Genomic DNA, 12,657 nt, shown 5'->3' with positions numbered 1-12,657 from the left:
TATTTCGTTGATTTAATTACTTCTTTTGCCTGAATATATTTATAGGTAAGTGTACTTGTATCTGTGTTATTAGTAATCTGGTATTGAATGTATTATTTTGTGATTTAATATGACTTTATATCTATACTTAAATAGCTTAAACTTCCAACTTAATAGTATAGTTACACCTTTACTTATGTGCATGTATATGTATATATGTATATATATGTATATATATATATGTGTGTGTATGTGTGGGTATATTTGGGTATATATATGTGTGTGTGTGGTTATATATCTATATATATATATATATTTGTATTATATTCTTTTTATATACATAAATATTAGTAGTTTTTATTTATAATTATTGGACCTATTTAATTTATTTAATCCCCTCTTATGGCTAAATATGTTATATTAAAAAGATAATAAATATTAATTTTATTCTGTTTTTATTATTATTATTATTATTATTATTATTATTATTATTATTATTATTATTATTATTATTATTATCATTACTATTATGTTTATTGTTATTAATAATAATTTTAATATTGTTTTATCATTATTTTTTTCTTTTATTCATATATTTATCTAATAAAAACGCGAAAACTTTAAACTTATATCATTTAGCATAAAGGGCCTAATTAATGGTAGACGTATGTTTGAATTGCGTTGATTTTACTCGTGGACGTATGTAAGAGGATAAATATGCTAGCAGAATGCATTCCCTGCCTTTTTTGACACGTTCATCTCTGACGCTTGGATTGTATCTTCTGTTTGTATTTGTAATAATATGCTTCATTACTGAATTGTATAATTGTTCATAAATTGGTTGACACGCAGATTTTTTCTTTTTCTTTTTCTTTTTCTATATACTGTCAAATTCTTACTTTCTCTCTTTCTCTATTTAACTAGATCTCATTATTCTTTCCTTTTCCTTCTAGTTCTTATTCTCTTTATTATAACCCTTTGTTTCTTTTTTCTTTTCTTCTCCATATCATATATATATATATATATATATATATATATATATATATATATATATATGTATGATGTGGAGAGGGGGGGAGAGGAGAAATGAAGTATGTATATGTGTATGTATGTATATATATATATATGGAAGTAAAGTATGTATATATATATGTATGTATATATATATATGTATATATGTATGTATATGTGTGTATATGTGTGTGTATGTGTATATGTATATATATGTGTATATATTTTCTCTCTTCTTTTTCTCTCTATTTTGTTTTCTCTATATTTTCTTTCTCTATTTCTGTCTCTATTCCTTTTTTTCTTCTCAATCACTCTCTCCCCATTGTAATCTTTTAACTTTATTTAAATTGCCTCTCCCTTTTTACTTTTTTATTTAATTAAAGTCCTGTGTTTTAAGTTTTTTAACTCCAACTTCTAAAGAGTTCCTACCTAAAATAAAAATCCATTATTCATTGAACTTTTGAATAGTCAAGTCGCTGCCTGATGATATCTTTTGTTTGATTGAAACAAGTGGCTGTTTGTAGCAGCGGGATGTGAGCATGTTTATATAACAATAAACAAGTATTATCAGCTCTTTTTATTGAGCACTATCTAACAACCTCGTTGAATTCATTAGTCCATTACTTTTGAATATAAAAAAACCCCGAGTATATATGTATATATATATATATATATATATATATAACATTCGTTTCGTTTTTTTTAAGGAATATGAAAATTACTTACCATTTATGTAATCGCTCGCATAGCTATGGCTGAGTATATTAAGAACGTCATCTATATATATATATATACATATATATATATAACTACCTCATTTACTCACACAAAAATAATATATACGAAAGTATAGATTTATACGTAAACTTTAAGTATTTACTTCAAAAGTGGTCAATACGTAGGTAGAGCTAGTTAGTAATTTATAAAATATATATGGTGATTAAGCTACACTGAATATTCTGCGTTTCATCCACTGTAGGATTCGTCAGGCTTATGCGCGAATTTTGTGGTTGCTTCTTGTTTTTATATAAGTTGAGGATTTTTAGTTAGCCAATCAGCTTTCTAGTATCCACCGCGCCACCTCCTTTCAGACAATGTGCATGCATTTTATCGAACAAAGGATCTGTTTTAGAACTAGGTTAGTGGTTTAAGGTAGATCTTTTCTCTCCTTTTATATATATATATATATATATATATATGAATATACCTATGGGTATACACACACATGCACACATATATACATATGCATATATATATATACATATATGTGTGATCGTTTATGTATATTCATGTTTATTTAATTCATTTATTTGTTTGTTTTCTATTGTTATTGTTATTGTTAGTTATAAAGCAATTTTGTTTCGCTATCCTAGAGTAAGTTTTATTTTGTGAACACAGTTGTTTGCTATTTCTCGTCTACAGTTTAATAGATTTTGAGGTTCTTTAAAGTACAGGATAACAAATTTTTCATGGAGGCATAGTTTACATGGGTCATCTAAATGTCTGCACGTGGTAGCTTGTCTCATTATTTTCCATTCGACTACCGACGAATGTCCGCTTTCTTTGAGTTCCTAGTATTTATTCGCTAGTGTTGTTTTTAGACGGTGTTTTTTATTTTTGAAGGTACTTTTGTGGTCATAGTATCGGGTTTTAAAATCTAAGGAAGTCATGCCTATGTAATATTTCTTGTTATTCGGGTTTTCTTTCGCAAATATTGTTGCTTGATAAACTACACTTTTTGTTAGACATTTATTTTGGACTGGGCAAATTGTGTTGTGTCTACAATTGCATTTATCTTGTTCCTTATTAGTCTTTTTATTTATGGTATGGTTTTTCTTGTCCGGGGTTGGTTTGTTGTTGTTATTATTATTATTATTATTATTATTATTATTATTATTATTATTATTATTATTATTATTATTATTGTTGTTATTATTATTATTATTGTTATTATTATTATTTTTATTATTATTTCTGCTAGTGTTGGTTTTATTTCTGTCATGGTGTCTACTTTTTTATTGTTTATTTTGTTGTTGTTTACATTGCGTTCATTTAGTATTTTGTGATTATGTGCTTTAATTATCATCTCTAAATTTTCGCAACAACTGTAAGATAACTTCTAGGTATTTCTATTGAAGATTTTGTGTAAGGGGTTGGTTGCGGGAAAGTGTTTTTGAATAAGATCTAGAAATTTATTGCCAATTTTGTTTTTAACATTTGATTGTATGGGGCCGTATACCAAATTATAGTTATTTTTCTTCTATTTTTAACTTTATTATAGCTGTTGGTGTTTTGTTGCTTATATTTGATATCGATATTTTTGTATCCACTATTTTTAGGGCTGATTCGTAGATATTGGTTGACCTGTTAAATGCATTTTCATCGCTTGAGTTATTACTAAGTCTACTTACGATCGAGTTAGGAATTTGTTTTATAATTGATGATGGGTGGTTGAAATTACGGTTTACGTAAATTGGAGTAGCGTTATCTTTTAAGTATGGTTCATATGTGTTTTTATCTAAGTTTAACGTGACGTGATATATATATATATATATAATTTTCAAGTAGAAAGCGTAGGTATGGCCGGCAGGTAAATTACTACTTCTGCCATCCCCGGATGTTAAATAGCAAGCAAGTGTAAACGTAAATGTATTATTGTTATACCAGCCTTCCTTGAACAGAGGAATTTACACCGATTAGCACTATAAATAGCGCTAGTAATTCCAACACCGTTGAGAGAGATTCGACTGCACTTCAAGTGCGAGCTGAGTGCCCAGCAGATATACCCGCTGTCCTATCTTTGTACATTATTGTTAATAAACTTATTGCTTAACCGAACCTCGACTTGATTGTTCTTCACTGTTGTTCAACGACACAACGGATTGGCGACAAGGAATTGATACGACCATCACTGCAGAGAATCACCAAAAAGTGATTGAAATAAAGATTCGTAAAATATTTACGGCAGAACACCTTCCTCATTTAAACAGATATTTGGATACGCAAGGATTAACATCGAATAAATTACTACAATAGTAATTTTGCGATGGGGAAAAAAACTTGCTACCAAAATCTACAGCGAAAAACGCGAATGTTTTCATTTATTTAATAATTGAACACACTTACCAAGTGTTTTAGAAGGGGAAAAGTGATTTTTTTTCATCAGAAGCCAGTTTTCCTACGGTAAAAATTTTCTTCTGCAAAGTTAAATGTCCAAAACCAACTAGCAAATATCGTGTAAGCTTATCGTTATTTCAGTAAGATCTGGGATTTGAAAAAAAAGAACACGCTTGACTTTGTCAAGAGAAAAATAGACAGACCGTAAAGTATAATTATTCGTGTACGACATTTGTGCTTAGCAAACATGTAAAGAATCAAGTCATTTTTGCAAAGACAAAAAGGATTAAAAAAACCCAAAAAGTTTCCCATACGAATTCGTCGGATATTTAAAGCGAGGGAATTTATTTTTGCTTCGTAAAAACGCGTGGAAATAAACATGTTATTTCGCTGGATTGTTCTGTAAGACTAGAAATATAGCGTTCAACAAATTAAGTTACAAAAGGACTGCTAAACTGCTGTTCTTCAAATAATAGAATTGGGAAAAACACTTGGTTGGTTGGCTTTTTTTTTACTAAGGAATATTTCTTTAATACAAGTTTAAATTGTAAACTGAATTCGTATAATAGATGCGAAATTCAAATATTTACTGTTTTAATTTTTCCAATTCCAGGCAGAGCAAAATCTCGCATTGCAAAATCAGGGATTCAACAAGTAAAAAGAGAAGAGTTATTTAAACAAGCATTTGAAGAAAAATGCTTCAACAACAGAAAGGCTTCGGGGAAATATTGATGAAAACACTACAGGAACAAAGAAAAATTCTGGAGGCGACACAGTTAACTAAAGCGGACGATAATCATAAGGAATTTTCTCATAGAGCTGTGTGGACCGCTATTGGAAATTTTCATTATAATCCAGAAGGCGATGTCACTTTCGTCCAGTACTTTAGACGATATGAGAATATTTTTTATATCGGATTGTGGTACCTGGTCAGACGCGAAAAAAGTTAGGATTTTTCTTAGGAAATTGGAAACAGGCGAGCAAACAAAGTTCGTGAATTTTACTCTTTAAAAATAGATCAGTGAGTTGAGCTTCCAAGAAACAGTTATGCTAATTACAGAACTGTTTTCTGCAAAAACGTCTCTTTTCCATAAATGTATGAATGTTACTAGAAGAGAGGAAGAGGAATGCACTATTATGCAAGTATAGTGAACAAGCATTGCGACGATTTTAAACTGGAGAAATTATCAGCAGATAATTGTAAATGTTTAATATTTGTGCAAGGGCTGGACTTGAATAAAGACGCTGAAATCAGGTGTCGTGTTTTAAATAAACTCGAAAACGAACTGAATTTAACACTACAAAACTTAGACCTAGCAAAGAACAACACAAACCTCATGTAAATCACGTATTCAAAATGATCCAGGATTATGGATTTAAAGTAAAAAAACGGAAAAATGTACATTTTTCATGGAGAAAATAAAATACTTGGGGAAAATCATCGATAGGCATGGAAGAAGGCCGGATCCAGATAGATCGAGTGCAATAAAGAATATTCCTGATGTAGAAAATATTGCGTCTTTACAAAGTTTCTAAGGTTTGGCAAATTAGTACAATGCATTTTTGCCAAACATGCATAAAATAAGGTCGCCTTAAAATGAACTGTTTAGGAAAGGCCAAAAATGTGTCGGGCGCAATAGTGCGAAGAAGCATTTCGGGAAATTAAAGAGACTTTAACGTCTGACTTGTATCTGGCACATTATAATCTCAAGCGTGAAATTATAGTTGCAAGTGATACCAGCTCTTATAGAATAGGAGCATGCATTTTACACAAAATGGATGCTGGAAAAGTGGAACAGATAGCACATACATTCCTATCACTTTTGCCAGCCGAAAAGACCTACTCACAAATTAAAAAAGAGGCGCTAAGCATCATATTCGCCGTAAAGAAAGTTCATCGTTTCCTGCATGGTAGGCAATTTCTGTAACAAACACACCACAAACCATTATTAACAATTTTCGGATCGAACAAGGGACTACCAGAACATACGGCGAATAGACTCAAAATGTGGTACCATACTTCTGAATTACAATTTTCAAATAGAGTATGTAGCATCTAACAATTTGATCATGCAAACGGGTTGTCGAGGTTAATACCTAAGCAGACAGAACCATTGGAGGATATGGTAATAGCAGCCATTCAAGCGGAAGTTGAAATAAGAAATACATTATGTGACACCATAAGAAAACTTCCAGTAACGTTTGATGAGATTAAGAGTAAGGCAGATGTGGAGGAATTTATTATACGCACGAAAGAAAGAATCAACAATAACGAACTGGATGAAGAAATTTAATCAATTTGCGATAACACCCTGTTATATAGCGACAGGGTCGTAATTCCTGCGACATTACAGAAAAGAATGCTCAAGGAATTCCATGTAGCACATCTAGGTATATCAAGAATGAAAAGTCTCATGCGCTCTTTCCTTTATTGTGCAAACATGGATAAGGATATAGAAGGAAAAATCAGGGAGTGTAGAGGATGCGCATATGCTATGAAAGCTCCCCCGACTCAATTCGGATCGTGGGCAAAACCGGACCGAACTTGGTCTAGGATTCATTTAGATTTTGCAGAACCGCTAGCTGGGTTCTACTATCTCATTGTTGTTGACATCCTATCTAAATGGCCGGAAGTATTAAAATGTAAGTATCCCATATCTGGGGTAACTATCGCTAGGTTTGGAGTAGTAGAATGCAATGTTACAGATAATGGAACGCAATTTACGTCTACCGAATTTAAACATTTTTGCGAGGATCATCTAAGCGAGAATATAACAATTCCGCCATACCACACAAGGAGTAATTGACAAGCAGAGAAATTCGTTGACACATTCAAGAGAGCTCTGAAAAAGCTAGTGGGTCGCCGACGGATGTCAATCAAAAAGTGTTTACAAGCCTACAGAGTCACTTCGAGTGCAAACATCGAAATTTTGAAGACCCCTGCTGAGGGGATGTTCGGACGCAAGTTTAGATCGATTTTTCACAAGTTGTTACCAAACCAGGATAGGGCAACCCTAAAAAATCGATAAAAAAACGGTATAAAGTTGGCGAAAGAGTCTTCTACAAGATTCACAAAAAATAATAAGACATTCTGGGAGACCGGCATTGTTGAGAAACAAATAAGCAACATGGTCTACATGATAATGGGGCCAGACTTCGTGCACAAACCTCACACTTACCAAATTCGGAAAAGATACTCGAACAGTGAGGTGGGCAGATCGCTCGAGGAAAACATCATTAATAAAGTGTTTGATACATTTCAGGTTCCCATACCAGAGACAGATCCGGAGAGTAGAAGACCAAACAGAAAACGGAAATCAACAGGATTGATTAGGGGGAACCCAAAACAAAACCGTTATTAATCCCAGACGGGATATTTTCAAAAAGGTGTTGTACCGGCCTTCCTTTAACAAAAGAATTTACACGGATTAACACTATAAACAGCGCTGGTAATTCCAACACCGGCGACAGAGATACGACTGCACTTCAACTGCTAGCCGAGTACCCAGCAGATATACACGCTTTCCTATCTTTGTACATTCTTATTAATACACTTGTTCCTTAACCGAACCTCGACTTGATTATTCTTATGTTCACTGTTGTTCCACGACACAACAATTATTGTGCATATATTTTATAGAGTAAAATTTATATGTTTATATTCTATGCAAATTACAGGTACAACTTGTGTAATATACTACTGCAGATTATTAAATCGTACCAAAAACATTTGAAAAAATATCTTCCACCTTAAAATAATATACACTAGAACATTTAGTAGATCCTTACAGATGAAGTTAAAATTGCAATTTATCATGGTTACTTTGCTGAGCCAATACGCCCATCTCTAATTTCTATAATTATAATACGTCAGATTTCTTTCTTTAAGCAAGAGTGGCCAAATAGGTAATGCCCAAGTAATCAATATATGATTCAATGATTCATACAATAGAAAAAAATTGAATTGCAACTAATGACTATATGAAACTATAGTGAGAGACACTTACGTAAATATCATTGTCTTTTCAATCACAAATGTATAGACGTAATAGGTCCTGGATATGACCTTAAACTATATTCGACGGTGAGGCCCCAGCTTGCGGGCTTTGGGGATTGTGGAGCCAACCGTTAATTACCATGGCTCCCAGGTCCAATCTGACCCGGAGTGGTAGTACCTGTTATGGTCCCAACCATGGGTTAAATGTAAACCGATTTGAAAACAACGAATATATTCGATTAAAATTTTTTCTTAAATCTTTTGATTCGGCATTAAATAAGACGAAAAGGGTTGATATGCCGTAAAACAAAAACAACAAACCGTATACATGCAATAGCTGATTAGAAAACATTGGTATAGGGAAATAAACTATGAGGTTGAAAGTAATTTCTTGCGGTTGTTTACTTTTAAATTCGGAGTAATTATGAAAGTAATAAGGATTATTTGAAATTAATAACTACTATTACGTTGAGAAAAAAAGAACTGGGGCGTTTAATTTTTCAATTCTTAGGAAACTATCTCAGCTCAAACAAAAATTTTATTGATCGAAATAAGCTCCATCAGAATCAACACACAATTTAATTCAAAAGAAAGGTGTTTTCACAGGTCTGCGTGGATTTGCTTCAACTAAGGCTCTGCATTGATAGTTGTCAACGCCGATTACCGTGCCATTCATGTGAAGCTGCCACGGAATTAAACGACGATTAAGTTGTGTCTGCTGTATGGTTCCTGGGCCAAGCTCTTCGGAGAAATTGCGATCTGTTTCAGCAGCTTTTCAACCATGCCTTAATTGCAATGAAAATATTGTACGAATTTGCTTTTTTCTATCCTGTATTTATAATTCTGAAAAAAAAGATATGAATGTATACACACGATTGTACTTTAAATATTGTACAGAGTGAATAATCTCTTAAAAATGATATAACAAGTAATGGTATTATAACGAAAACTTAATTAAAATTAGATCATTTGAAATCAAAATTAAGAATTCTGCAATATCTTTCTTATAAACTTTTAATAAAAGATCGATAAAATTAACAAGATTTTAAGCGGGATCAAATATATACGGACTCTAAAATCTTTGAGAAAGAAGAGTATTATTTCAGATTCTATTCTTTAGTTGTTCAGTTCGGTTTTCATCTTCAAATAACATAGAGAGTACACACACACCAATTACATTTCTTGTTACCGTTATACTTTTTCATATTCATAAAACACAATATAATTACAACGGTTCCCTCTCAGTATAAAATCACGAGGTCTACCTGGACAAAATTAATAAGCATAAATGTTGTACATTTTCTCACATAAAAACCATTTACCCTACTTTCCCCAACTTCTGAAACAATAAAAGATTCTCGTAAACCCCATCATGGATAACCTTTAGGGCATTTCTTCTCAGGCCGGCATCTATAAAACGGATGAGTTAATGTTTGATGTTCGATAATGTAAAGGAGAGGCAGAAAAATCTAAATTCCAGTAAGAAAAAAAACATCAATCACAATACTGCAACTATTGTAATAGTCATTCAAAAGAGTTATTTTAAACATAACGTCAACGAACTGCGAATAGGTTAAAAAGTATCTGCTAGCACACGATAGCTGAATCATAAATTTTATTAATCTTTTCTCATGACTTATAATAACTTCAGCTTTGATTCATGACACTTAATAAACATCTTGCAAAAATCGAACTCGAAAATCACTAAATTATGATATAAGAATATGTTTGACGCGCTGTTCCTATTTACTTGCCTTCTTACTAATGCAGAGATACAAGGTCGCTTTTTAATGCGTCGAAAAAATCCAGACTTCCAAAAGATGGCACTCTGGAGAGGAGCAAACATCTACATTGTCTCAGTAATGACGGACTTCTCATCCACTGATCGATGACAGATAAAGCGAATAAAACATACTAATTCTATAGAAGTATTTTAGGTAGATATTCTCCAATTTCAAGTATTTGCTTTTATTTAATTTCACTTAATAAATATTTGTAAAACTATCACAAATATGGCTCCGGGCTAGTCGTTCAAAAGTTATCTCAGTGTAGCAAGACCCGTCAATCGACTTCGTTGGTTTTAATTTCACGATCTATTTGATATATCGCTGCTTTGTTGATCTGTCCTGCTGGAAGGGAGTCAATCTCATGCACACGAAAGAAAGACAAACTAAATTCTCTATTCTTCTGATTAATTCAAAATAAGATATAAAATATGTATATTATATACAATTGTCCATATATCAATGTTGATTTTTAAAGAATCCACTGAGCCAAGAAAATAACAATAGATTAATTTCTCCCTCAGTATGGCGGTTCAATGATGCGGGGGAAAAAGGGGGTGACGACTCTTCGATTGTGCTTGATTCTTTCAAAGTCTCAGCTCGATTTTGCCGGTTTCACCAAGGGGGGCCCGTTTATGTAAGAAGGTGAGGTGTGCGCCGGAGCGCGCTTCTTGCACTAATCGCAACTTGTTAGGTCACAACACGGAAAGGTTCCATCTTCCCCATGCGGGCGCCGTTCTCACGACCGAAATGTTAAGCCCGTGACTTCGTCGATCGGATAACTGCACTCAAAAGCCAAACAACCGAGTCATCACTCGTTGGCCTTGAAACGAAATTATGTTTTCGTTATGTCTCTCAAAGTGGCATTAAGTTGTTACTTTCATAAAACAATGAAATTTATTAATCCCATCTTTCTCTAATCATGGTTGAATTCCGTCGCCCGGGCAGATGTTACATGATAAGGGCTGTCCCCTTTTCATGTAAGTATAAAAATTGAGAATTTAGTTAAAATGAAAATGAAATAGCAACAGACGAAATTTGAACCTCGTAATTTAGTTTTAGAAATAGATTACGTGTGAGAATTTTAAAATGTAAAACGTTTGTTTTAGAATAGAGATAAAATATTTCAAGAAAAGAATATTAACTGTCAAGTTTGTTATGAAATTTTAAATTGAAAGAATGCAGATTATAAGATAATGTTTTAAACATATTGGTATGCCCCGTGTAAGATAGTTATAGAATAAATAACAAAGGTATACTTGATAAGACTAACCATGCGGAAAGAGAGACCAGAAAAATTTTGGGACGAAGGAAGTCGTCCATTTCGAAAAAGGTGAAAACCTCTAGTCTGCGGCATGTGGGTGGCTGGAACATAGCTGATGTGAATCATAGGTAAAGACCCTACACCCAAAAGTAAATGCCACGAAGATCAGACAGGTGCTGATCTTATAAAATGAAAATGAAATAGCAACAGACGAAATTTGAACCTCGTAATTTAGTTTTAGAAATAGATTACGTGTGAGAATTTTAAAATGTAAAACGTTTTTTTTAGAATAGAGATAAAATATTTCAAGAAAAGAATGTTAACTGTCAAGTTTGTTATGAAATTTTAAATTAAAAGAATGCAGCTTATAAGATAATGTTTTTAACATATTGGAAAAATAGGTTACTGCGAATAGGAAAAGTTTTTGACACGTATGTCCAGAACATGTTGAAACTAAAATGTGAAACTTGAATTCTTGGTGATGGAAACGCGGCCGGGCGTGACGAAATAAACCGTCATGTGTTTTGTAAAGCTCGTCTTGTCTTATGATTCTTAAGAAAAGGTAAAGTGGAATTGTATTATATATTTGTGTCATAAAATGTCGTTTCATACACATCACGGCTTCTCATATCCACAATGAGAATCTACATCATGTCTAAACAATATCCGAACTGTCTGAACACTATCCCTTCACTCCAAGAGATTCTTCCCCTTCTTCTTCCATAAACACCATTAAGGAATGAACAGTTTAATATATAGGAATTGTTATAAACGAACAATATCTATCTAGTCTCTTACAATCTCTCTCTCTCTCTCTCTCTCTCTCTCTCTCTGAGTACATCAACATCCCTCTTAAACAGGCTCTCTAAGATTCAATATCTCACTAAGACTCTCTCTCTCAATGAAACCCCTATATGTAACATATACATAATTTGGTGCCCGTGAACCAGTTTGCATCAGCGATGCAGAAACCGAACCTGGGGTCGATACCACGAAAAATAAATTAAGAAACACAACGTTTTAAAAGGGTCCAAGATAATAAAAAAAAATAAATAAATAAATAATACCACGGGAAAAAAATTACACGATCACAGAAATGCTAACAAAAAAATAACAAAAAAAATTGAACACACCCGCACACCAAGAACAAAAAATACAAGAAATATTAAAAAGAAAAAAAGAAAAGGCGGTATGCCGTAAAAGAAATCCGTAGTAATGAATGGAAATATAGTAAACAAATCACCATGCCTAATTCATTGATTAATGAATTGGGTTGTTAAAAAAACACACACACACATACACGCAAAGGCAGAGATTGGGGTCACCCAGTATTGTTTTGAAATATGTATGAAGTGTCAATTAGAAAAAATTGTGTCAATATGAAATCGTTTGGACGAATTGTTGAATTTAATCTGTCAATCAAACGGGAATTTTTCAAAGGTCGCATGTACTCTCTTAAACAGCGGGTAAATTCTGTTTGGAAATGCATTTTTGTGTTCATAGTT

This window comes from Euprymna scolopes, chromosome 19 (genome assembly GCF_053919585.1).
Source record: "Euprymna scolopes isolate OS-2025 chromosome 19, ASM5391958v1, whole genome shotgun sequence".
In the NCBI taxonomy this organism is placed as follows: domain Eukaryota; kingdom Metazoa; phylum Mollusca; class Cephalopoda; order Sepiida; family Sepiolidae; genus Euprymna; species Euprymna scolopes.
This window is presented reverse-complemented; position numbering follows the sequence as displayed.